Source organism: Coturnix japonica, chromosome 7, assembly GCF_054131305.1.
Source record: "Coturnix japonica strain WE chromosome 7, WE-NBRP24, whole genome shotgun sequence".
Lineage (NCBI taxonomy): Eukaryota > Metazoa > Chordata > Aves > Galliformes > Phasianidae > Coturnix > Coturnix japonica.
The window spans coordinates 30,620,967-30,647,263 of record NC_140669.1 but is presented as its reverse complement, the minus strand read 5'-3'; the positions used below and the strand labels follow the sequence as shown (position 1 = coordinate 30,647,263).

At 37.9% G+C, this 26,297-nt stretch overlaps 1 long non-coding RNA gene across 1 annotated transcript in view; it reads right to left on the bottom strand.

The window, feature by feature from the left end:
• LOC146760145 (uncharacterized) overlaps window positions 1-26,297 on the bottom strand; it is a 114,896-nt gene that overhangs the window by 34,070 nt on the left and 54,529 nt on the right. The window contains exon 2 of the long non-coding RNA XR_014948148.1: window positions 2,321-2,399. This is a non-coding gene — a long non-coding RNA (uncharacterized LOC146760145). The remainder of the gene's footprint in view (window positions 1-2,320; window positions 2,400-26,297) is intronic.

Here is a 26,297-nt window from a genome sequence, read left to right as displayed (position 1 = left end):
AGGCGCCGCTAACTTTAAGATTGATTTTTACCACTCACTATTGTACCACTGGTTCACCCTTCTGATGTCTGTAGGTCCTGTGAACTATCTGGCAGCTGTCGGGTTATTTTTGACAATGACCTACTCCAAGGCAGGTTTTTTAAAGATGATGTTTCTGGTAGACCATATTTTACAGCTGAATGAAATCTCTGAGAATTTGACATGATGTGTATAGATCACCCAGTGTTATTTCTTATGATACTGACTGTCCATAAAGGATAGGAACACCATACACCTTTGGGAAGGGTTATCTGTTTGCCTTTCATTAGGTAAGATACCAGCCCAAAGTACAGGCAACAGCAGTGTCAACTAGTAATGTAAGTTTCAGTGTTGCAGGTTGATTTTATGTTATGCATGCCATCAGTGTATACCACTCACATGTTAAAGATGATTTTCTTACTTGTTCACTTAAAACATAGTGATCACATTCCAGGCATTCAGACAATGGGTGATCTCTACTTTGCAGTTTAATCTTCTATCACTGTTCTTTCCAGATGGGGAAAGACATGTTAAAGAGCAACTACTACACTTTTGAAGTTAACAGGTACTTTCCTGTTTTTAATAGGAAAAAATATTTTTCCTTGGAATAAATATTGCCCCTTTTAATGATTTTTAAGGGTTTTCAATAATATCCACAGTGTTCATTTCCTTTTTTTTTTGTGAGGTCTTGTGTAAAAATCTAATCTCATGTTACTATAATATGCTGCTTGACACTAAGGCAAGATTTGATATGGCTACACATCACAGCTTTTCACCATGAGACTAAAAGGGATTTGAACTTTCAGTAAGTTCAATGAATTCAAGAGAGTCACCGTAATCCTACAGAAATATCACACATAATCATTTTTTAAATCCTACAGAATTCAATAGAGAAGTTCAGAATTTCTATACAACCTGATCACTTTATTATCCCACTGGGGAAATTTACTTGAATGGTAATTTATATCATCACATTTCTCAACTTGAGTCTGAGCAATGCTCAGAGATACTGAGAATTTGTGGTCAGTTGTTTCAAAATAAAGTCTCAGGTTAGTCAGACTCAAAAGCTGTCTAAGGTGTCAGGAAGACCCTGTGGGGTGCACCTCATCTGAAGAAGTTATCACTACAAAGCTTGGTTTTACAGCCAGGTAGTAAGTAGTGAAACAGTACTGAGATAATCTGAAGTTCATCTTGGCCTTTAGCAGAAGTTCAGATCTTTGTTCACAACATATCACACAGTAGATCTGGAAGTAATCTTATCACAAATAAATTACCACTATCAAAAAGATCTCTGCTAAAAGATATAGGCACATCATTAACTTTCTTTCCAATACAACGACAAGTTTCAAAGGGTAATAATGCTTGATGAGGACTACCTATACCATATCTGACAAATACTGCCTTAGATCAAGTTCCTTGCCTGTGGAATGTATGGCACAGAATAATCTTGCTAAGTATGTTCATACCTTTATATCAGTGTTCTCAAATAATTAAGTAATTCTTTCCTTAACAGATTTAATTTTTCAGTGGACTATTTTCCATTTTAAGCTCTATGAAATTACACAGGGGAATGATTTAGATAGTTTGGGCAGGAGGAACAGAGAACAAACCTAGAAAATTAAGAATTTTCAGAGTAACAGTGGAATCGAGATCTTTTAAGAACCTCAGTAACTTGTTTTAAGAAAAACAACCAACAGTGTGTGAGTTCTTGGGGTTTTGACAACAGTTATATCCACAAGATCATCTTTGTTTAATGCAGTTGTGCTACTAGGGCTCAACACCGGGTATATTTCTGTTGGCAGACTTATAAAGTATGTGTTCCTCTGTTGCTTAAAAAGTGTATTGCTTGCCTACGAGGAATTAGAAGATTTGATTCACATCCATTCTCAGCACACGAGAGTACCAAGCTTTCAGAAGAAGCTGCTGGAATTACTTTTAAACATTCCCGTATTTAGATTAATTTCTCATCACATGCCTATGTTGTCAGTATAAATTTTCCCACACCTTTGTATTTCACATATAGATAAATAAACAATTCGATGTTTACTTATATCTGAATCAAAGGTATTATTATAATACTTATAGCTGTTACACCTTTTGCAATACAGTTATGGAATAAATCGAGGTCTTCCACAATGACTGATAAAATTATACTCCATGATTTTATGAAGCATTAAACAGGTCTGTCTTTCAGAGGGACAGTTCACTTTTGAGAGCCAGAGCTATATGCAAGAATATTAAATTAAGCATCCAAAGAAACATTCATAATTATTACTCTTAAAAAAATAAAATCTTGACTCACATGTGACTGCAGGGTGGACCACTGACGTCACAGCTGACAATGCTCTATAAATATGAAGTTGCTGAGCCTCTTGGAAAGTCTGCAAGGAAAGAAGCAGAGACATTTTGTAAATTCTACTGTGCAATTCTACTGTGTACATATTCATGTACAATTTCGAATTGATAACGACACACATTTTGCATCTAGTTAGTCAAAAGCCAGAGGGGAAAATACATCATCAAGGATGAATTTCCCAAGTGTTTCACTTCTGCAGCATTGGTGGTACTTCTACAGATTCAAATGGGATTACTGTGTAGTTTTTCCAAATGCAGCAGCAGCACTAATGCTGGGTTTTCAACACGAACCAAAGCAGTAAATGTATATTTCTACAATATTCACACAAACAAAACTTTATCTGTAATTCATTTTTAATTAGAAAGCATTGGATGATAAACTGGCTTTTCTTCATGTGTCCAGGCTTATATTCACTAAGCTTTATGGATTTACTATTCCCTAAGAGCACTACCTAACACTGAAATAACGTCTGAGGTGTGCAAGTAATCAGAGCTTCTGTTTCCAAACCTTATGAGCTGGCATAAAACACTGTGCTAATATTCAGCCGTTGTATTTATTATACATGACAAGAGATAATAAGGTATTATTAATACATAATAAGAATCATATATTAGGAATGTAATGAAGACGCAGTGTCTGACTTTAAAATCACTCATAGCAGTGCACCATTTTACTCTGCAAAATTTTCCTAAGAGTTCAAAAGGAATAGAACCAACACTTCCCAAATATTTTGTTGTGTAACTCTGCTCATAATGTTGCCAGTTTTTCTCATCAGTCTCAGCATTATTTTCTATTGAACTCCTAAGGATACATGAGATATCACAAACCCATCTTAGCGTTTAACAAAAAGGATAGTTTTGCAAAAAGGATGATCAAATGTAGGACTGTATAAGCAGCACAGGAGGTCTGAAAGCCAAAAGGTGAATTCAGAGCTACATGGTGTGTAAATCAATCAACCACACGGCTGCCTGATTCATGCAATTTCTGTTCTTGGAAATGTTAGTGCTACGGATGAATTAGAATATTCTGTTTCCTCACTTCTTATTCCTTGAGCAGATTTTTCAATATTTTCTTTCATTAACCTTTAATTAAGATTTTTAAGACCCTGTAATTCATTGGAGCAGCTCCAGCTTCTAGTATCAGGTAAATATTAATATTATCCGTCATCGTCACATCGTCACACTCAATATTCTTTTCTATTTCTATTGTATGTTCATGTTGAAACAGCAAACAACCAAAAATGTTATATTTAATTAACAACCTATTTTGCCTGCAGTAGTTCAGACTAAGTACTGAGGATTTACCAAGTCTACTATCTTGAAGTGTTACTGGAAAGGAAGATGCTACTTGAAATAATGCTAGTAACAAAAATCCTGCAGTGGACTAGATTTTGCCAATAGAAACATATTTATATATATATATATATATATATATACACACACACACACACACATATATATATGTATATATGTATATGTATATAAGTGTGTGTGTATATATTTATACATATAACTATAACTATATATATATGTAACTACTGCATATGAATAAACACAATTATTGCCATATGACTTACATTAAGAATAACAGTGTCTCAGACTATAAAGCATCTTTGTTGCAAGAAAATCCAAATACCTAGTAAATGTAACAAACTAAAGACATGAGCTATGGCAAACACTGCCCACAAATGCCCCATCACAGCGACTGGGCTCAAATACTATCACTGCCTTACAGTCCTGTTCCAGCGCCGACTGTGTTTTCCTTTGGCATGTTAGTTATCCGTCAGAAACTTTGGGCAAACAATTGTTCCTTAGGGAGCAAATAAGAGAAGAATGCATGGCTTTGGTGTACTGCCTTTTCTTAAACATGGATTCATTTTGGTAAGTACATCATCTGTACTGATGACAGTGAGGTCATGTATTGTGACTTCAAAGCATTTTGCAGATGTCAATGAATTAAACTTCTGAGATATCTGAGTGATAGACAAGTTTTTATCTTCAAACAGATGGAGAGCCCATGCAGACAAGGAACCACAGAGTTTTACAAGGAAGAACAAAAACAAGAAATTCAACTTGCTTCACTCTGAAGGTATTTTAACTCTTGCACATAACCACATACTAACTCTTGCCCCCCAGCTTTGTTTTTCTGGACCATATCATGAGATTTCAGGAGTGGAAGAAAATAAGCACAAGGGTCTCTGACAACTTCAGACCTGCGCTGACATTAGCACAAGAGAAAAGGAGGCTGAGAGATGGGAGCTGGACTGTCTGATCTAGCTGCCAGTGTTTAGATTTGCCATGGCTGCAGTGTCAAACCAAGCACTTGTTCAGTGGCAAGTCATGCATTTCATATTCAGACTAAGAAATTGTAAAATAACTACTTTCACACCATAGCAAAATTTGCACCCAAATATTAAATGAGGACAGAAACCTCAAATAATTTTTAAAAAAAACAACAAAAAACAACCTCCCCTTCCCCTCACCCCCCCACCCCCCCCCAAAAAAAAAAGAAAAATCATAGAACAAACAGCCCATAAGCACACAGCTGCCTTAAACCTTATCCCTTTTCCTCACTAACTCTGTTATACAAGAACAGAAATACCTACAAGTGTGGTTTTGTGCACTGAAAACATCTGTAGGTGCTTTAAAAAGAGTAACTGCCTTAATTTATGTTGTATGCAGAACTTCAGGTGAAGGCAAGAGAAAAAGCACCATAATGATGCATTTTTTTTCTTTTGATAGCAGAAAGGCAGCTTCCTCCTAGCATGGACAGCAGCAGCAGCTCTCTTAGAACAGTTTGGCACTGGTGGGAAGTGAAGGGGAAAAGCAACAGAGCACATGCAAAGCACCACCATGCATGGCAAAGCCATACCTATGGCAAAGAATCCCACGCTTTTTTGGTTATTAGACCAAATAGATGTAGCTTCCCCTCGACCCATTGCCTAAGATGCTGAAGAACAATAGTTAAACATAAAAGCTTACAGCAAAGCCAACAAAGCTGGTGCTAAAATGCCTGAGATACTGCAGAGCAACATGGAACAAGCTACAACAGGTCTGCAGAGGGTTGTAGGAGCTTCTTGCAAAACAAAGGTCTCACCCTTCTAAACTTACAATATTCACCTTTTTGGTTTTTTTCCTAAACAGTTTTAAAATGAGCGAGACAGTCTGTTAAAATAATTAAAAAAGGGCAATGAAGTATCGTAAGTTCAACTTTTCCTCTATTTTTGATGGACTTATTAATCCAGCACAGAAAATAAAATCAAGTAGCCTAAGACACACATCAATTATTAGGCTGCACTAAGCTTCAAATGATTATTTTTCATTTTGTTTATTAAAGACTGTGGCAGAAACATTTTGAATAAGAGCAACTCTAACGTTCCTGAAAGACATTTTCTTGTAGAATTGGGTAACATACAAAAAGTGTGGTAGCTCATTTCCCTAATTCTACCTTTGTGTATTTGTGTGTGTGTGCGTAAATTTCAGTAGAGTCTATGCACTGAGAGACAGACATCTCCAGCACCCGCTTTTCCCTTTATTTGTGGAAATAGATGCCTGAGGACAACTTCTGTCAAGAAGAATAAACCTCACCATCCAGGGAAAAGTGGACAAGCACACCATTAAAACTGGAATCTTCCACTAGGAAAGAAATCTGAGTTTATCCACAATTTTTACAACAGACTATATGCCTATAAATGAACATCTGGCTAATAATACCTTGTCTCATCTCCACTTCTTCAAAGAAGAACTTCTCTTTGTTGAAAAGGATAAAAAACAGTGTTCTATAATAGCTGCAGCTTAAGCTACCCATGAGAAAGAGTTCAAGTCACTGCAACTTAAACATAGGTTTCATTTCTTAGCACTTGCACATTCAGGGGTTCCTATTCCTGCAAGCAGCAGTAGGCTGCACCAACTCACCCCAGACTTGGTTATGAAGGCACTGGCTGCAGTTTAGAAACAGGGACCCAGTGATATACAGCCTTAGGTCTGCTTGAATTTTGCTCATAGATCTCAAAAGGTTTTGAAAAAGATCCTCTTTTATGCACAATGAGTAATAACCTCCTGTACTGCTGAAATGAACCAGAAGTACCTAATATACATCTAGGCAGGGTGTCTGGCTTTTAAGCTGGTATCAGCATTAATTAGTCTTGTCCATTTGGAAGGACAGATAGTATCGTAGCCGAGATTCGTAAATCTCTCTCTGCTCATGCCTTGGCGCATTTTGTGTTTCTCTGGCTTTGTGTCTAGACCTTGCAAGCAGAGAACCCAGCTGGCTGAGCATTACTCAGCTAATGTCATTCTGGGCTCTGGGGACTGCGTTTTATCTTGAAGCACATATGAAAAAGCAGACAACGTGAGCTAGCCTATGCTTATCAAGCTTGTCATAGCAAGAGGAAATTCTGTTGAAGGGAGACATGGAAATTTAGCATGCAGATGACAGACAAAAGCGACACTAGATTCCTAGTGTTATATGCCCAGTGATGTCTCTCTCACTCTGACAGATTCCCATTTGTTGTGCTGCTTGTTGCCCTTTTGACAGTAATTTGTTGCTTCATGTCAGCCATTCTCAGGCCTTCTGCTGACAGGCACAGGAGGAACAGGGTGCAGAATACTTTCCATAGCATATCCAGGCTCTGTGGACTTCCAGAGGAAGAAGGAGTAGCAAGAAATTAACCTGGCTTTTCTCTTTAGAAAACAGTGCTTGAATCACATAGAGAGAAAAAAACAATTGTTTTTTTTTTATATAGGTTCACATAGACACACACGCACAGCCATATAGAACCAAGACAGATATGCTTGCAAGGTTCAGGTTGAGTTGAAGAGCAAACTGTTTTAATGAATATTTTGATCAAGCTTGCCAAATTGATTTAGAGTGTGAGTGCAGTCTGGGAATTTTGCTCATTAGTACTGAACTTCATGATAGAGGAACATAGAGTGGTGAGCTCATTAGTATCAGCCTGCCTGTGTCTGAAGGCGTACATGATGACAGGATGACACAAGTGACAAGAGACAGGGGCTGTGGTGCTGCATGTTAAAAATATCCCTCGCAGTGCTGCTCTGAAATATTAATTTTACTAACATGGTTCTTACGATGAGTTATGTTGAATTAATAGAAGAATTAGGTGATTTGAATGAATTTCCCTAAAAGGAAACATGCCTGCTCTGTCAGTAAGAAGTGGAACAGCTAGTAGCTTTTACCTTGCATTGGTGACTTGGCTTCAAAGAGAAGATTGCCACAGAGATGTTATGTGGGCAAATCCCACCACAGTTTCCCTCTACTGAGCAGAAAGATGCCCGCATTGTCAGACAGGATTTAGATGGAACAAGTTGGCACTTTTAGAAAGACATTGTAGCAAAGAAGTAAATCCCAGCCAGTGCAAGAGCAGGAGGGAGCCTGCTGAGCTGCAGTGCTGGGTGCCGACAGCTCACTTGGTCTTTCCCTGAACACAGCTAAGATGCAGACCTGGCTACAAGAGAGCTGGAGTGGTGGCTGCAGAGCAACCTGCAGAGCTGCCTGAGGCTGAGAGCACCTTCTAACTCTTCCAGACCCTACAACTTTAAGTACTGGAGTTTACGTCCTCCATAAAAGCACTTTATGCTCCTATTGTAATGTGGCAACTTCTGGTGATACGTTAAAATGCCTACTCTTTCTAAATCCTGATAAATTCCTGGCCTCAGTGCAACCTTATGACAACAAGTTCCACAGGTTAATTACGTGCTTTGTAAAATTATCTTAATACATTTTAAATTTTTGCTTTTTAATACCCTTTTGTTCTTCTGTTGTAGGAGATTTTATATAGAAACATTGCTCTACAATATGTAATTTATTTATATATACATATATGTGTGTGTGTGTATGTGTGTATATATACACACACAAGCACTCTTTCTTGGCACACTTGAAATAGCAACAAATTTAGCAGATTCCATCATGTCTGGAATATTTTAAACATTACTTTCTTAAACTCACTGGCTCTGTCCTGTAATTGACATGAGTAGGTCAGAAGAAAAGCTCATTTTAGTAATATCTTTTCTCTTTCTAGGTTGCTCTTTGCTACACCCTAACCATTTGTCTTCTTTCTTCCATGGCCTATTGTACACACAGTGATAATGAGGATTATTATTATCATCATCATCATCATCATCATCATTATTATTATTATTATTATTATTATTATTATTATTATTATTTGCCTTGGATGGTCATTTTGAATTTAGAATTCCAAGCGTGGCTTTAGAGAAGGTATGGAAAAATGATTCTGCCAAGGTTAATGAAGTGTAATGTAAACATCTGATCCCACCACTACAAAATCATTAGACAGAGCTCTGAAGACCTGGCTGCTATTTCTGACATTTCAGTTACCATGTAGAGAACAGAAAAGCTCTAAGGTTTCTTTTTTCTTCTTGTGATCCAGCTAGAAGGGAACATGCTTTCACCTAAGGTGCTCTGTTGGGCTTCTGGTGAATTTTAGTGAAATCTGGAGAAGTAAAACAAGTCATGCTTGTGTTCACAACACAGAAAAATCTCTCCCTATTAAATCTCTCCCCTTAATGAGGCCTTTGTATAAACTGCAGGTAATTGCAAGCTTAAAACAGCTAGTCAAGATTAAAAATCTTTTAAGTTAAACATGCTCTTGCTTGGTTTTGCAAAGATTTTTTCCCCCATAAGATTATCTTTTTCAGAACGTGACCACATTCCATAAAAGCAACCAGCCATTTCAGAGAAGTTTCAGTGTTTGTTCCAAGAGACAAGAATTGTATTCTTAAATACAGCTCCAGTGTCTTGTGGGATTTGCATTCTCCTTATTTATGCAGCTGGAACCTGTGATACAGCCATAAATCTCAGGCAGCAGCTGGGCAGAAGGAGGGCTACCTTGAGGAATTATTTTGGAGGGAAGCAGCCTGCGTGGTCAGGGAACACGCCTGTTGGTCTCAGCACAACAGGAGATAAGCAAGCGCATTTATCAACTGGCTGTCACCGAAAGGAAGCTTTTGGTCAAATTCAACTGATTTGTTTGGTAGCTAGTGAGCACACACCTGAATGAAAAATTTCCTGCTCTTCCTAAAAGGCTATTTTTATACTCTTTATCTAATCCAAATCACTAATTGCTATTGTACGTTCGGTGGCTATTAGTCTGACTGCATTTCCCCCCCCTTTTTGTCTCCAAGTCTTTCCGTTCTCTTAACATTTCCTTTAAGGAGCACTGCTAGCAGTGGCTACAATTTCTGGTTATAATGATGGGGTTTGAACAAGGTGTTTTACAGTGGAACCTGAGTTGCAGATATTAAGAATTATATTAATGGCAAATGAACAAATATGTAAATGGTAAAGCAGAAAAATGAAACATGTCACCACCCATAAATTAAATCTTTAAACAAGAGATAATATTGCTACATTTGTAGATGCTACAGAAAACTTTGTTCTGTTTGCACACCTGGAATTGTTATTCTCTCTGAGGTGAAGGAAATGAACGTTTTTAAAAAGATAAATATTTGTTAATTTCTGTTATCAAAAAATAAAAAGGATGACAAAAATGTGGAGTTGAGAAAAAACACGACAAAGAAAGTCTACACCGTCTATCTGATAGCACCAGTGCATTTATCAGTCACATCTTGCAACAGGGCCTGCTGGTTAAGTGCTAGAATGGAACCTGGACTTCAGTCAGCTAAGTCAATTAGTGATACAACCTTATTAACACAGACCTACTTCTGCTTTCCATTTTCTTGGGAGTAAAATTAATTGTATAAATTTTTTTCAGTATCTCTTGGATCTGAGAAGTTGTCTTGCCCTGCGCAAGAAGAGCAAACACTGCTTTGGGTTAGGACAGTGTGAAATGCAGTTTCTAAAGCTGGACAGCTGCATTAACAGAACATGAACTCCTCACTGTCAAAATCCACAGCATGTGCTGGAACAAATCCCCACCAAATCAAAACAAAACAACAAAGATAATTCTGAGTAAAAAATGACAGTAGAAACTGAAGAACCAAACACCATTCTGAGCACAGGGTGATCTTCCAAACACTCACTGCAAATTATTGATATTATCATTTTTTATATTGATTAGCTGCAAACCTAAGTCCATCTTAGTGCTATTAGTCTACCTATGTATGATCCAAGTATTTGCTGACGTGAAACCCTCTTACTGCTCTTTTTTGCCTTCAAAGCCTAATAGGAAAGTTTTACCCAAACCCCTTAGTCATCACTTTGATGCAGTGGGTTTTGCCTGCCTTTCAAAGTCCTAGACACAGCGTGCCACAGATGTGTGGGTGTAGGTTTTAAGAACGTGCCTGTACTTCTGCAGATCCCGAGCAGTGCCATCAGGTGTGGAGCTGGCAAAAGTCAGGATGAGTCCCTGTATTTTGTTAGAGGTGTGGTGCTACATTGCTAATGCTGCACAGTTTTGCTGCTCCAAATTTTTGTCATTGTTCTGGTGCAGCACCACTGTGACAGATGGCTTTTCCTTCCTAGATGGGTTTTGTGTGTGTGTGTGCTATTAACTTTGCCTTAGACCTGTTTTAAGAGTGCTGTAAAAAGTTATGTGCTACTGTTTTCAATGATGAAATATCATTTATGTATTATTAATTGAAGCAAAACAATTTGCAATTTTTTTTCCAGTCAAGTCAGTAATTATGTTGTAAACAACCAAATTACCTTCACGAATAACTTAAACTTAACTGTATATACTTTCATGATCAAAGTTATTTTCATCTGATTTTATTCTGTGTGATTTTAGACACTTGCTTTCAAATAGAACCAGGTAGACACCAATAATTAACTTTGAGGCAGAATCCAAAGCACTCATTAACTTTGATTTATAACTAAAACTATCTGGCTTTAAGAACTTGATACATAGATGAATGCCTCTTTAGTGGAGTACTCTGTTTCTTCCTTGTGAGAATGAGGTTTACTGCATGAAGCTTTCCCGATATACAGCACACTGTAATGGTATCAGCTACTTCAGATGTAGTATGCACTCTTTCATCTGTCAGCTGACTAACCCATGCTTGATCAATAAGCTTTATGTTTAATCAGGGTAAAAGAGATACCTTGATGAAGCGCAATTATTTTAATTGCAATGGAAAAACAAAGAACTAAAATATAAGGCAAAATTAATGTTTAAACTTCTGTCTGTTCTAGAACGAAAAGATTTAATACAACTAAACTAAGTTTGATCCCAGAGATCTGTCCTTTCCCTCCACAGTAACTTTTCTTGTGAGGACAGATCCAGTGAATGCTTGTATCTATGCCAACATTGTTAACTTTGAAAATACTTGTTTTTGAAGTTCTTGTAGGGTTTCTGTTGAACAAAATAAATGCCAAACAGCTTGTGCACCAACCGTGCAGTCTTTTTGTTCTTTCTGTATCCTTAAACAGTTTTTGTCAGGAGTAGATCATTTGACAGTGACACTAACATGAAAATAATTTGGAATGCTGACATTCCCCCCCTCCCAAGCTCCCTTCAGTTGTCAGAAACAAAGTAGCAAATACAGTCTTCAGCCTTCAGGTTGCAAACTGTGATTATTGTATAGCTGAATTTCTATATAAAGTTTACATCTATTGTAGATTGGGATGTACTGGAGCTTCTGTCAGACAGCCATTCCAAACATATTAAGCTGCTAGCTCATACATTGCCTGTAAGCAGTAATCAACTTATTGATTATTAATAATAATAATTAGTCAATAAGTAAAAGCATGGCCACTTCCTTGTGTTTAGCAGGAGCAAGGTTACAGTACTGTTTTTAGCATCTGATGCTTTGAAAACCCTCAATATGAGACAGAAACATGCAAAAATTATCAAGACCACAGAAACTTTCTTCCGAGGGCCAATATTTGCTCCTTTCCTCCTGTTCCCACTGTGCCTGTAGAGGACTAGATCCTCAGGTCGCATCTGCAGCTCTATTTGTTGCCACCAAGAAAAGCCATAACCAACAGGACCTTCCTTTACTGTTTCAGTATGAGAGGAAAAACTCTGGGAACTGCATTTTTGACATGGTCAAAAAAGTCAGGTAAGACACCATTTTGAGACTTTCCAGCACACAGATTAGGCCATCAGGTCACACATTTTAGCAATTCAGTTGTCATTTCCTTTGAGAAAATCTCTTATTTTAAAATCGCTGCTCTCAGAAATACAAAAACAAAGCAGAAATACAAGGGAATCTGTCTCAAGAAATCCATGCCACGGTGTAAAACTGAGTAGGTGAGAAATATCATCAGTTTTCTTTGACACGATCCCACCCAATTTTTTTAGATTTATCATCTGCTAATGAGAAGACTGCACCTGATACTGAGTCACAAGCAGGCTGCACAAAGCAGAGGTGGACTTGCAAATAAAGCTGAGGGAGGCACCATCATGCTGGCACTTACCCAGCTTCTGTGCCACAGGATCTTGGTTTGATCTCACAATGTAACAGCAGTTAGGAAAAACAGACAGGATTCGGGTACAATTGTGTGATGGTTACGTTCATTTGTATTGCAGCTGTAGGTACACCCCTGATCAACACTACTCCTAGAAAGACTGCAACTTCTATTAGAAAACATTTGTAAGGGACCATTTCTCCTGATGCTCAGGAGAAGTTGGCTGCAGAACCATTTTCAAGCCAGCTGTGCACCTTGAGCATCCTCACAGCAGTCGAGAACTGACTTAGTACAAAGACAGACTGATGGAGAGCACTTCTGTTTCAGTTGTCAAGTGACATCTGGTACCCTCAGAAAACCAGTTAAAGTGAGTTCCACTGCAGATGCCTCCATATAAATGCGGTTATCAGAAAAAAAAGATAATAAGCATTGTACACATTAGCCGTTCACAGGAAAAGGAACTCATAATTATTAGCCCTCAGCTTTTCCCTGCATGCACACAACATGGCAACACAGTATCAAGCACAGTCTGAGGCAGGAGAATTGTCAATCAGCACCTTTTGGAGCAGTATAATCATGATAATCTCTATAGAGGTTTCAGTCTGTGCTTTGTTTGTTAGAGGTAGGAAGCATAAATGTGTCAAAAATCAGCAGATGGGGGCTCAGTTATTTGGTTAAGTCCTCTGTAGTGCCTGATCGCCAGCTGGCAACCAGGAGTACTGTCTCCTGAAGGTGACTCTCAAACCATGATGCAACAAGCAGGTGACTCTCTTGTTTGTTTTCGCTTTTTCAACACTGCACTAACTATCATGGAAATCCAAACTCAGAACCTGTGATGGTCTCAAGCACTGGGTGGGACATTCCTCTAATTGCTGGGAAAGGTGTATATGCAAGTAATTAAACATTAAACACCATCTGTTCAGAGCTCAGCAAGGCTGAATCAGCATCACTCTCATGAAACTGGGTATTCATTCTAAGACAAGCCTGGTATTATTGTGCAAAAATATTCCCTTCCTTCCTTTTTCCTTGGCCACTCTTATCCGTGCTCTTAAAACAAACACTTACTATGAATTGCAAGCGACTCTGGCAGAGGTTAAACTAGGTGGAAATCCACATCTCAAAGAGCATGGCAGAGATATCTCACGGTCTGATACCTGCCTGAGCACTACACACCTAAAGTCTGAAACAGCCCCAGAATTGCCTCTCCCCAAGAAGTGCAAAGTGTTTACTTTGTGTTTCTTTGATATGTTAATGTTGAATTCAAAGGAGCTCAAGCTTACAACAAATTTTATTGACAGCTTAAATCGATGAGCATGGAAAGATCCCAAGAAACAGCTTATTTCCCTGCAGTTATGTCACACAAGTATTACACAACTGTAACTCTTTTAAACAGCAATTTACTCAAAGAGTGTGCTGAAATTTATTGTAATCACTTCTTCCTTTTGTTTCTATAAAGTTGTTCAATACAGCATCTGTATATGCATTTACTAATAGCTTTGTCTACTGATCTTTGTGTTTTTAGCATGCTAGTATTCTAAGATACACAAAAGATTCATTGTTGACTATACATAAAACCTAAGTCAATGCTACTTTCTTAAAGAGATCCTATTGTAAAATATGCTTTGAAATCCATTTTTCATCCATCAGTTTCCCTTGCAGTTTACAGTAAGGTTTTACAATTACATTGTAACAACCAACTCCTTTGGTTTGCTTTGTTGTTTTTTGTTTTTTCTCTTCTCCATATTGGTTACCCTCTCCAAAAAAATGATTCCTATTTTTTTTGTTTTTCCTATGAAGATACAATCTTTCACACTTTCCTAACTATAAATGAGTAACTAAATACTACAGGTTGGGTGAGAAGCTGAAAAGTATTTCACAAACAAATAGTTTTTTCTCCATCCAGAATGAGAGCAGCCATTTGAGGTCTGGCTTTTCTGCTGAACAAAATCATAGAAGCTAAAGAAACTAGAGAAATAAATGAAAACCCAACACAAATTAAGATTTAGAAAAAGCCAATAGGCATCATTTTTAAGCCACTGCTTTTCAAGGGCAGATGAAGAAATGATGAAGAAAAAGGTGCTTGATGGGGTGACTGGACAGTGAAAAAGATCTTTGGGGTGCCCTTGGGGCTATGCAAGGCACCCGGTTGTGCCAGCTCCTGCCACGGCACTGGAGACTGCAGGATTGCGGTTTACCTTGGCCACAAATGAGCAGCACAGAGTCTCAAATAGAAAGGCCTGCTGGAAGGGAGGTAACAGGCATACAGGCTTGAGGTAAATAGGGCTGTTGGGAAGGTTAGAATTAAAAGAAAATCATTACTAACAGAAATGGAGTGTGACTGGAGAGAAAACAAATTGCTCTGGGTACTGGGAAACTCTGCCTGTGGTGACCTAAGGGTAAAACCTGTAGTGTACTTAATGATGTGCTTACTGGCTGGCACAGAGCCTGCTTTGAATATGAGCTGAGAAATACAGTGCAGCCTGCCTGAGCTAATTGGGGGATGGAGGAGCCAGGCTTTATCAAACAAGGAGCTGCTCCTCACTGCAAAGGGTCAGGAGACATTGAGATGTCTCCTGTCTCTGCTTCTCCCTGCGTCTGTGTCGAGTGTTGTGTGCTACTCTGAGTAAAAGTATGAGAGTTAATGACATACTTTTTCTTTTAATTTCAAGATTCTACAACGTGTTACCTCTCTTTCAGAGCATTTAATTATGTCTATCACCCAGTAAAGGAAAAAAAAAAAAAAAAAATGAAAAAAAAAAAAGGATTAATTGGGATTATTAGGAAAGTTATTAAATTCTAAGACATGTTTCTGAATACGTGACTGTAGTTCCCATTTGGTAAGCTTGACTTGTCAGATGACAGGAAACAAGAGCTCACCAAATTCTATTACAATGGAATATTTATTGCTGAATTAATTATCAGCCATTTGAGACTGGAGATTCAGAAAACTCTGAGTATCACTGATAATGCCTTGAAGCACAAGAAAGTTGTGCTTATCAGGGTACTATCCCTCATCAGGGATTTTCACCTATGTGCCAAAAAAATACAGTGAGGGTGAGGTGGAAATGCAGTTCGAACCATATATATGCAAGCACTGCTGAATATGCTTCTTTTATGAGAGTTACCACTTACTGTTTGTGATGCCTGACATAGGGATTTCTTTAAACGACAATGGAGTTATATTGTGCTCATTCTTGTTATGGCATGTGATCTCCAGCTGCCATTGGAGAAGCCCTGGGCAGTGCAGGGCACTCACACTGTGCTGGAGCCAAGCTGCCACATAACTCCAGGCTCATTGCCAAGCACCGGATCTGATGGATGGCTGTTACTGCAGGGTCTGAACAATATCAGCTATATAAATAAAATGATTGATAAAAGTATTTTTAATCTTTGTAGATACTTTAAGACAAAATTAAGATTATAATGTCATTTCCTCTTGCATAGATCCTATTTCTACTAAAGTCAATAAATTATATTATCATATAGAGACACCTTTTGCAACCTCATTTACAAAGCAACTGAGCACTGGTATTAACATGCAGAGCCCACTGACAATTGTGGAAACATTTCCCTTCAGAATGCTGAAACATTCATTTGTACATGTGCCTTTTCCTGTCAATTTCTCCCCTAAGAACTTAAAAATTAACGCTCTATTCTGATCTCCAAGAATACAAATTTGTTATGTCCTATTGTACACACATCTATAATGGGACACAAATGAAAACTGAAATCCTCTTCTATGAGCAAACGTTCTGTGTGCTGCATGCTAGCACCTGAGCTAGAACCTCCTACACTGAAACAGATCTATCAGAATGTGAAGCACAGACTCAGTGCAATGAAGCCACTCCCACCAGATTGAGCTGCTGTGGCTTTTTTTACCCCGAACCACAGCTCTGTTTGCTGTACATGGATTTTAGCATGACTCAGTGACTCCTTCTTCATGAGGAGCACTATAGCTATTGCATTCCAGAAGCATTTCAGCACACTGGAGAACAAGACTGAGAGAAACTTCACTCATGACACTAGTCACTGCTTCTAAATTTGTCTCCTTACTCCATTGCATCCTTTTGTTTTTATAACAACTGCTACATTTAATCTCACAAAATGTAAAATAAAGGAGTTTTAGTTTCATCAATTGCTCCTGACTGACTTAGACAAGTAGTCTATTATATAGTGAACAATTAAATAGGATACTAATTTCCTGCAGGCTGTTCCAAATGTATTGGCATTTGAATGACAAATATTCACTAGAATAGGTATTCATAACAATTTTGGATATATGTTAGTAGATACTGAATAAAACCAAAGGTTCATAAGAACCATAGTTCTGTCTCAGGTGATGCCAAAGAACACATATGGAAAGAGTATAGGAAAGAAGTACATGATGGCAGGAACTCAATCTAGAGATGGAATTGAGACCGTTGTGCTGTTAGTTAAAAGATAAACAGCACAAAACTGTGCTTCAACAATACCTCACAGCAGTGAGTCACACAGTTATATCATGCTTCAGGATATAAAAAAAAAGTACTGCCTTCCTATTACTTTCAGTTTGTGATTTAGTATTTCAGGTAGCTTATAGTTCTGCGCTAAAGTTACAAAAATAATAAATACCAGCAAGTCTAAAGCAAGAAATCAATACAGAGAACTACAGATACTAAAAGAGATCAGCAGATGGTTTGGGCGCTTTGTCTGGTCAAACTGTATCTCAGAACTATGACAGAGAATGGATAAACAGCAAAATTCATGGTTGAAACTTCTCCCTCAACTATGCAACCACTGCACAGGTTGGTGATGTTCCTGTCTTTTGAAAGGAGACAGTGTGTTGCCACCATGTTGAAGTTTCTGTAACCGAGATACAACCTGGAAGCGAATGACCAAGACAAAAGCATTCAAGTGCCTCAAGGGCTACTCAGAAGTAGAAAAGCAAAGTGTGATTAACCAGGAAAAGAGAGAGAGAGAAAAATAACCCGGATATCTTCATGCACAGGCACATACGCTGCTATTTCTCAAGGTGGAATGATTTGATAAAAATTATGACCTTTTTTCCTCTTCCCTATTTTATTTCTCAGTACTAAAAATATTGCAACTGCCTGAGGCGTAAGTCAGAGCAAACCTCCATTATCACTCCAGAGACTTGGCACTTTGCTCATTAGGCTCCTTAGGATCTAACTGAGTGACCTTGTTTGGTGGGAAGGCACAGATGGAGTCTGTCAGTAAATCTTGTTAATGTAACAAGTATTCCTACTGTTAGATGAGTTTTGCACCTCGTAGAAGCATTTCAATACTAAGTAAACAACCACCACTTCCTCCTACCAATGTCAGCCCCTTTATTTTGTGCCACCAGGTACTTCAGCGTTTGTTTTTGCTGTGAAACACCGATAAAAGAACATCTTGCTGTGTGTGTAGGATGATCCTTCTCTCAAAGGCAGTCATGCACCTTGCTTTTAAGGAAAATGATGTTTGCTTGTAAATTTGGAAGTGTTACCTGCTAAACACAACAGCTTTCTTCTGCTGTGAATCTTCCCTGAGGTTAACAAATATCTTTATGACAGGAATGCAGATTTTTCCGAGTTGCACTCACTCAGATGTACAATATAACAAGCATGGCTAACATATATAAGTTAATAAGTGGTTTATTTATGAAAACAATTAATTTGGTTTAGGATTTTAGGACCCAGACACCATTTTGAGCTTGAGAAAATGAAGAGATATCAAAAACCTTGAGAAAGTCAAGGTCAGAAAAATGACAGCACCTTAACTCAATGAATCCCCGTGGGTAAAAGTCAAGTGATACAACATTCAAACCTACATTCAGCCTAGCTGAAATATTTCCTTAAAATTCAGTAGCGTGAAAAGCAGCTACAACCCTGAACACCATGATACGCTTCATGCTGAATAAGCAGCCATATCTCCCAAGTGTTTCTGCATTGTTAATGTGAAGCAGCAAAGCTAGAGTGCTTGCAGTGGAGGCCACCATTTTTCATTTGTATCCTTAGGTTTGTTTACTAAGTCTCACAGTCTCAAAGAGATTGTGAAGGCACAGCCTGAAAACAACAGCTTTGTGTATTTTTAACTTGTATTTGGTGCTGGCTTGCAGGTGGAAGAATACAGCTTACAAACAGGGTGTCTCTGTGACACCAACTGATGGCTTTGCTTGCTTAGAAAGAAAAGAAAGAACGCAAGGAGAAGAAACAACATGCCTTTCCACCCCTTGTCCTCCCCTCAAAGCCAATAAGGTTCTGCATTAGGAAAGCATCACCATCCACAAGCTTACCCAGGGTTGATCTATAGTGTGTGTGTATTTGTATGTAATTATGTCATTTATGTTTATTTATTTTTCCCATGTATACTGCTAAGTTATTGTTCTTTCTGAAGTTCAAATCACCTTTTTATTAGCTCAAAGTTCTCTTTACTACTTGCTACTGTAGGGATTAGAAAAAGAAATTAAATTTAGGATAGCAAATATCATCACAGGCTGAAGAATATAACCTCCCTGCAAGCTTAATTAAAGTAGAAAAGATGGTCTGATAGCAGATAATAACACTGTTAACTAGACACCAAAGGTAGGAATAGGCCTGCAGAAAAGGACAGACTATCATTATTAAAATCTTCATGCTGCATGGGAACAGACATCCAGATCCAGACAGCACAAGAATGGAAAAGGCTTCTCAGGATCTGACAGGATAGAAATTAGTAGAGCATGTTAGACAAATGCACGGGCTGGAGGAAGCAATGCCGGGCAGAAATATGTTGGAAACATTTGTTTTGAAGCACAGCTCTGGAAAACTGTTCTCAACATCTTTGTTATCGGTAAGGTTTGAATAGCAGCAGCTTATCTCTTTTTTGGCTTCACAGTTTTAGACAAGAAGTGAAATTATGAGCCACGACTCCAGAGACAAGCATCTCCTTCCTGTAGAGAGTTTAAAAAGTCACACTATTTCCGCTGACATGTTTCTCCATACGTAACAGGAGATTATTTCCTTCCTTCCCTCGTTTTGTTACTATTGTTCTGACCTGGCAAAAATCCCATTTGAAGCTATATTTATTTCTTACATGCCATGGAACATCTGCTTTTGGATGTTGCAATACAAGATTATTTAGTATTCTAGAAGACTGGCCTCCAAAGCGCAGAGCTTGAGACATGATAGCTCTGCAAAGAGCAAATTCTGCAAAGAGAATGGCCAGAAGGAAATTCTGAAGAAAGCATTTTAACTTGACACTTTCAGGGAGCTCTAATTAGGGCTTGCATAACATGTGAAGACCTTTCAAAGACGAAGTTTTTACCTGTGGGAATTTTGCATGCTGCCATTGTAAAATGGAAATAACGCAGTTCTAATAAATGGGCTTTATTATTTCTAAGACAGATAGGTCAAGATTGCCAAACTCTTCCTTTCACTTGTTCCCGTTCACTCAAGCTATTTGCTTGTTACAGTGACTCTGCATTGTAGTGATCAGTGTATTCCAGGTACCCTGTCCTACATGACTATTACCGTATGCACCCACGGTAATGAAATGGCAAACCTTAGCAATTCTCTCTTGTAATGGTTTGTTCTTATAGTTAATTGACATAGCCATGCAAGCAGAGCCTTAGATTGCTTCTGCATCACTGCGGACACACTTGTAGAGAAAATGTTCAGGTCCTCGGAAAATACACCACTCACTTTGACAGAGAGGCACTGCAATGAAAGCCTGAGGCAGCTCAAAGAAGTGGAGCCTGAAATTCAGATTGCCCTTATTTTATCAAAGCAAAATTACCTTTTTCCCCAGGTACTTCCTATGACAATTCCTTTGCTATCCAGCTGTCACCAATGCCTCCCCCTAACCTTCCAGGTTTTTTGGTTAACTGTTGACTCTTTCCATATTCGAATGCAGCTCGCCCTTACACAACTTGTCTATTTCTACCATTGTGTTATTCTATTTTTATTGGAACTGATGAATTTATAAATGAAAATATATTCAACAATGGGTAAATTAATCTGACACTGAAAGTTTTGAGGTAAAGACTATCTTATTCTCCCTGTGTTGATTTTCTACATCGATTTATTAACACCAAACAGCAACAGACTAAGCATGCCATGCACCAGAAATACCCTGGATGAATATTTCACTTTGCAATGCTAAATGAAATGACACAAATAAAGCAAGCCAGAATTCCAGAATAGCTTAGCTGCTGATTGACTTACTTGCTGTTGATCTGCTGAAAGAACCGTGCTACCTTTAGTAGGTGGTATTATAACTGCTCCACTTCACATCATTTTCCTTTGTTTGTTTTCATGGCTCAAATAACCTTAGTAAGATGCTTTCAAATCATTAAAAACATTGCAAAAAGGAAAATATTACAGAAATGAGAATAGTTGCCGTGCCTCCACTAATTTCTAAGTCTTTCCCTTCCCTCTCCCCCCTTCCTCTATACCACTGTCACTACTCTTAGAGCAAGTCCCACAAGCAAATTCTATGAGTTATTATTCTGGCAAGTGTCTGACTTCACTTAAACTCGTGCAAATACAGAGTAACACACCATAGAAATCTATGTATAAAAACTTCCCTTTAAACTATTCTTTCATGTAAAGGCTCAACAGCTGTATTTTTCCCATTTAAAAAGCAAAAAAAAAAATCTCATTAGTAAAAACAAATAAACAAAAAACCACTAATGTGTGGTGGTCTAACTGAGACTGGATTTAGGATCCCTTCGTAATTCATGGTTTCTGGAAGTATCTAAATCAAGTACCTAAATCAAGTGTGCTCCTCACTCTCTGTAATGTATGTGTCTCCTGTACGCGTTTATGTGTACATAAACACATAAAATGATCTGTGGCTTAAGTAGGAAAGAATTACAGCAGAGTAGGCTCACTAAAGGACTCTGTTCACAATGAGACTCTAATTATCTCAAAGAGAACAAGCATCTTTTTCTTAACAGGTTATTCAAAATATTCTTAACAGCAATCTGGAGCCTAGCAGCAACTGGCATCAGCTCCTGTGTCCTTGGTATATGTCATGGCATGGATTGATGCTCCAATCAATTCAGAGCAATTTCCAATCAAGAAAAACAATTGCACATTGGTTTATTTTGATCCATTTTCAGGTAGGATTTCTATAGCCTGCTATGGATTTGCAGCTCCTGAATTGCAGTCTAATTGCATGACCCCTCTAGATTAACACTCAAGCAGTGTCAGAGATATACACAGACACTGAGAGCGAAGCAAGAATTGTACAAGAAAATGAAGTCAGCATACTGAGATACAGGTGTCACAGCCTTGTTTACAAAATCTCTATTGTTTGCATGCCCACACACTCTTAACTTACTGTAAGACATTCAGAAAAATGTATAGAACTACTTATTCAAGATTTCACATCCATTCTTTAGACCAGGGAAGAAAAAAAACGAGGAAAATAAGCCAGTATGGTATGGTAGAAAAACCCTGAAAAAATTCCTGATTAAAAGTACACAAACACCTTTTAGCAATGCTGGCCTACTAGGTAGGAACACAAGTTCTGAGGGAGCCAAGATGGCCTTTCAGTCTTCTAGGTGTTTTAAGTCTGGCTCTCATTTTGTGCTTAGGAACATTTTATCTTTAGAACAGTCACTTGTTTTTTATTGCTAGAACCTCAATTTCTGTTGAAACATAAGGGAATAAAGGAGTTACAGCAATGCATGGCAACAGTTTACGTTGAGGCAGCTAAGAGAAGGAAGTGAAAGATACTGTTCCTCTGCAAAGGTGTAGGGCTAAGATAGGTAGGCTAAAGCCATCTCCTGTGTCAAAATTTTCTATAAAACTGGAGATCACCACCCTAATCTCACAGAGAGCTACTTCAAGATGCAGATTAAAAGAGGTCATCCAGTTTCATATTAGGACAAAAACAAACTCAGATCCAGCCAAACAGATCTGTCAGATAAGCCTCCTTGCATCTGTGACGAGACCACAAATCGTGCAATTAATTCTGATAGCTGTCATGGTCATAAATATTCCTCACCTATGATTTAGCCAATAACACTTGACCAGTCTAATTTTCTACTGATTGTTTGAAATCCCAAACTTTGGAATCAGTTACTAAAAGTCCTGGGTAAATTTGAATCCACTGTTAAGAACAAGAGAATCCACAGAACACTGTAACTCTCTGGAAATCTTTCTTCCTGCATTTTAGGGCAGCTGGAAGTTTATCTTTGCAAACTTTAAGAGTCACTTATGCATGTCTTGCCACTGGACATCACAACTATAGAGGAAACAGTAGACAACTATTTGCCAGTTCTCAGTGAAAAGCCAGAATAGTTGTCTTTCAAGGGCCCTCATTAAATATACTGAAAGAGAAACATTAATTAATTAATCTTAACAGCCAGCTCTTGAGTCCATAGGCCTAACTACAGGCTGGCTCAGTAACCTAACAATGACAACAAGCTCTTGCTGTTTTGTGGCATCCTGGCCAGAAACAAAGGTGATGGGCTCCAAAGCAGCAACCAGCAATTGGCAACAACAAATCCAGATTATTTTACAGTGATAAAAGTAGAATGTTGCCTTAGTCTGATCAGTCTGTCCAAAGTTTCATGAACAGTTTCATAAAGAAAATAGGAAGTGCAGGTCAGGATTGTCCGACCTCAGGCTCTACAAGAGTTGACGGAATTCAAGGACAGAATTCAATGGCTTTGTGCTTATAGCTCTCCAGGAAGGAACAGAATTACCTCCTGGACTACTGCAGTATTCCAAAATAAACGTGAGAAAATCATTTTGGTAATGTTCATGCCAATGTAAGCTTCTCTTTATTCATACAGCAGATTTGCCATATTTATGCTACTGTGAAGCTGTGGCTCTTGCTTGCAAAACACACAGCTATATAACTCAAATTGTAAGAGGGCAAATGTATAGCACAGGGCATTTGTAAACTCGGGACTGAGCAACACAACTATTTTCACTTTAAATCACAGTAAGCCAACTTCTAGTAAGGAATCTGCCAAGAATGCCAAGTGAAAGCCCAGTAATGACAGCAGTAGTGATTAAATTAGCATTTTTATACTCATTTTTACATTCTATTTCTGTAGCCAACAGACAGGCAAAACTTGCTTAATCTCACTAAATCCTCATACATTTATACAGCTTTTTTCTTTTGTTCTCACATCATTGGCTGTACAGAGAAAAAATAATTTCCTTTTGTAGTTTCACTGTTCTAGTTCTTGGATTGATGGGTGGATTTGATATATTTCCACTTGATCTGCATGTGTTTCTTGGACAAATTAATAACAGTGCAATGTCACACATCACTTCTACTCTTCCAGAGCTATTCTCCCACACTGTAAACTGTGAATGAAGAGGTTCTAATTCTTGCTAGGTGCTTTTTGATTAGTTTATAGAATATTTATTACAAAGTACCGTAACCTGCCAAAGCACAAGGCCATCACTTAAACTCTCCTTACACCTGTGTCATTTCAGAATGTTTGTTACATGAAGAAAATATTGTGACAACACTTCTAAGCAAAAATATTTAACTGAAAGGTAGGGGGATATTATCTGATTATTTACTTCCAAGAAAACACTTCATTAATGAAGTTTGTGATGAATCAGTTATTTAAGCAAAATCTAGGCAAAATCACTGTTAACCTTATTTCAGACTCAGAAGTTAACCCATTTGACCTTAGGAGTTCTAGTTTTCTTGCTAAATAAACAAACTCCTTAAAATTTCATTTGTTTACACTGAAAATTTAAATATCCATAACATTCCCCCCCCCCCCACACACACACACTCAGACTACTAAGCCTAAGTATTAGATTGGAAAATGCACAATCCTTCCTTGATTAAATTAACTTGGATTCTGATGTCAATGCCTGTGACTAGAAATGCCAACGGGAATTGTGAAAGTGAGCACAGTGGAAGCCAAGGGTTGAACTGCACACCTACCTTCATGACACTCTTGCATTTCATTTTAGAATTACTTCCCCTTTATTACCTCTCCCACAGTTTTCGAAAACCCTGTCATAAGGATGATGCCTACTTGAGAATACACTTAAAAGCTCAATACAGCTTTTCCTTTTATAAGTAAAACTGTTTCTACCATGTATGTGTTACTAACTGGAGTACATCCCGATGCATTCTTTTTACAAAGTCATTGGTATGAAACAAATTCAAGGAAACTCTAGTAAAGCTACTATGACAGGTTAGGTGAATTCCCATCAAATTATATTTATTTTTCCTTATATTTGGCTTCTAGGCAATAATACTCTTTAAAAATACTCAGTAAAACATCAAGTACCCCAAATAAGCAGCTGACCTTTAGACTTCATTAATCATTAGCAAGCACACCTTGACTGGATAGTAGTCTGTTTTTTTGTCATGTGTTACTGTAACAAGGAATTGTAGAAAATACACTGGAAAGATTGCCATGTCTACACCCTATAATTTTTCAAGTCATAGTCAATTAAGCCATTTGTTTCCAAAGAGTTGCTGTCATTGAGTCATGCAAGAAGGCCTGTAAGAAGGCTTGCAGCAGTAACAAAATGTCTCCTTTGAAAAGACTGTTTGGATACTTGGCCATTCACTTTGAAAAAAACTTTTTAATGTACATGTGTTAATATATCCATTTTAAGGAATATCTAAACTTAATTATCGTCACCTGACTGTCCAACAAGTATCTATGTACTAAAGACACACACACACACATATAAACATGCAATAAGAGTTAAGAAAATGATTCTGCATCGTCCTTTCCAACTTCTCAAAAGAACGGCACTTATTTCCTTATGACAAACCTTTCTACTTGATCAGAAAGATCCTCTCATGTCCCAGGGTAGTTCACACAATTAGAACAAGAAGGTGAAACTCGGACCGTTTGTAGGGGATAAGTATGGACCGATGGAATGAATCTGTAAAACACATGTCAGTGCTTGTTACTATCATTACTTCTAATCTTGGTGTAATATAGATCACAATTCTTCAAAATATTCATCATAAGTCACATTTTAAGTATGCGAGCCAACCCTTCTTACTTAAAAATGTATGTTTATTGCTTCTGTAGCTGCTAAGATTCAAGCACATACTTGAAATGCTTTGCTAAGTGAGATTACTGTGAGAAACAGCATATTCTAGGGCTCTTGCTTCAAGTATTTCCACTTCTGATTGTACTTCCACTCTTCCCTGAAGAAGACATTATTATTCAGAACTAAATCTCCCCAGAGCTTTCTTGGAGGTCTTTTTATGATGAAAAGTTTTTAGAAAGGCAGATATATGCTGTGCCAGAGGATCCTGATCGGTTGTTGCAGAGGCATCAATGTCATTAAGTGAAGTGAAAAACAAGAACCACTTTCTGAGATGCAGCAAGAAAAGACCATTTTCTTGGTATCTGGGCATAATTAGATTTCAGAGTAACAAAGTTATTCATATAAAAAGTACTAGAATATTATAACTGGAAACTAAGCACCCTTACTCATATGAAATTTCCTGAGCACAACTGAAATTTAAAAGGAATTCTGAACTAGCCCTGTGGAAAATGACATCTTCCTTGCTACTGAATGCTTCTGGTCACCTTGCTGGTGTAAGAAACAAAAACAATTGTGACATCTGCAGCACAACTGACACAGTTTAAACA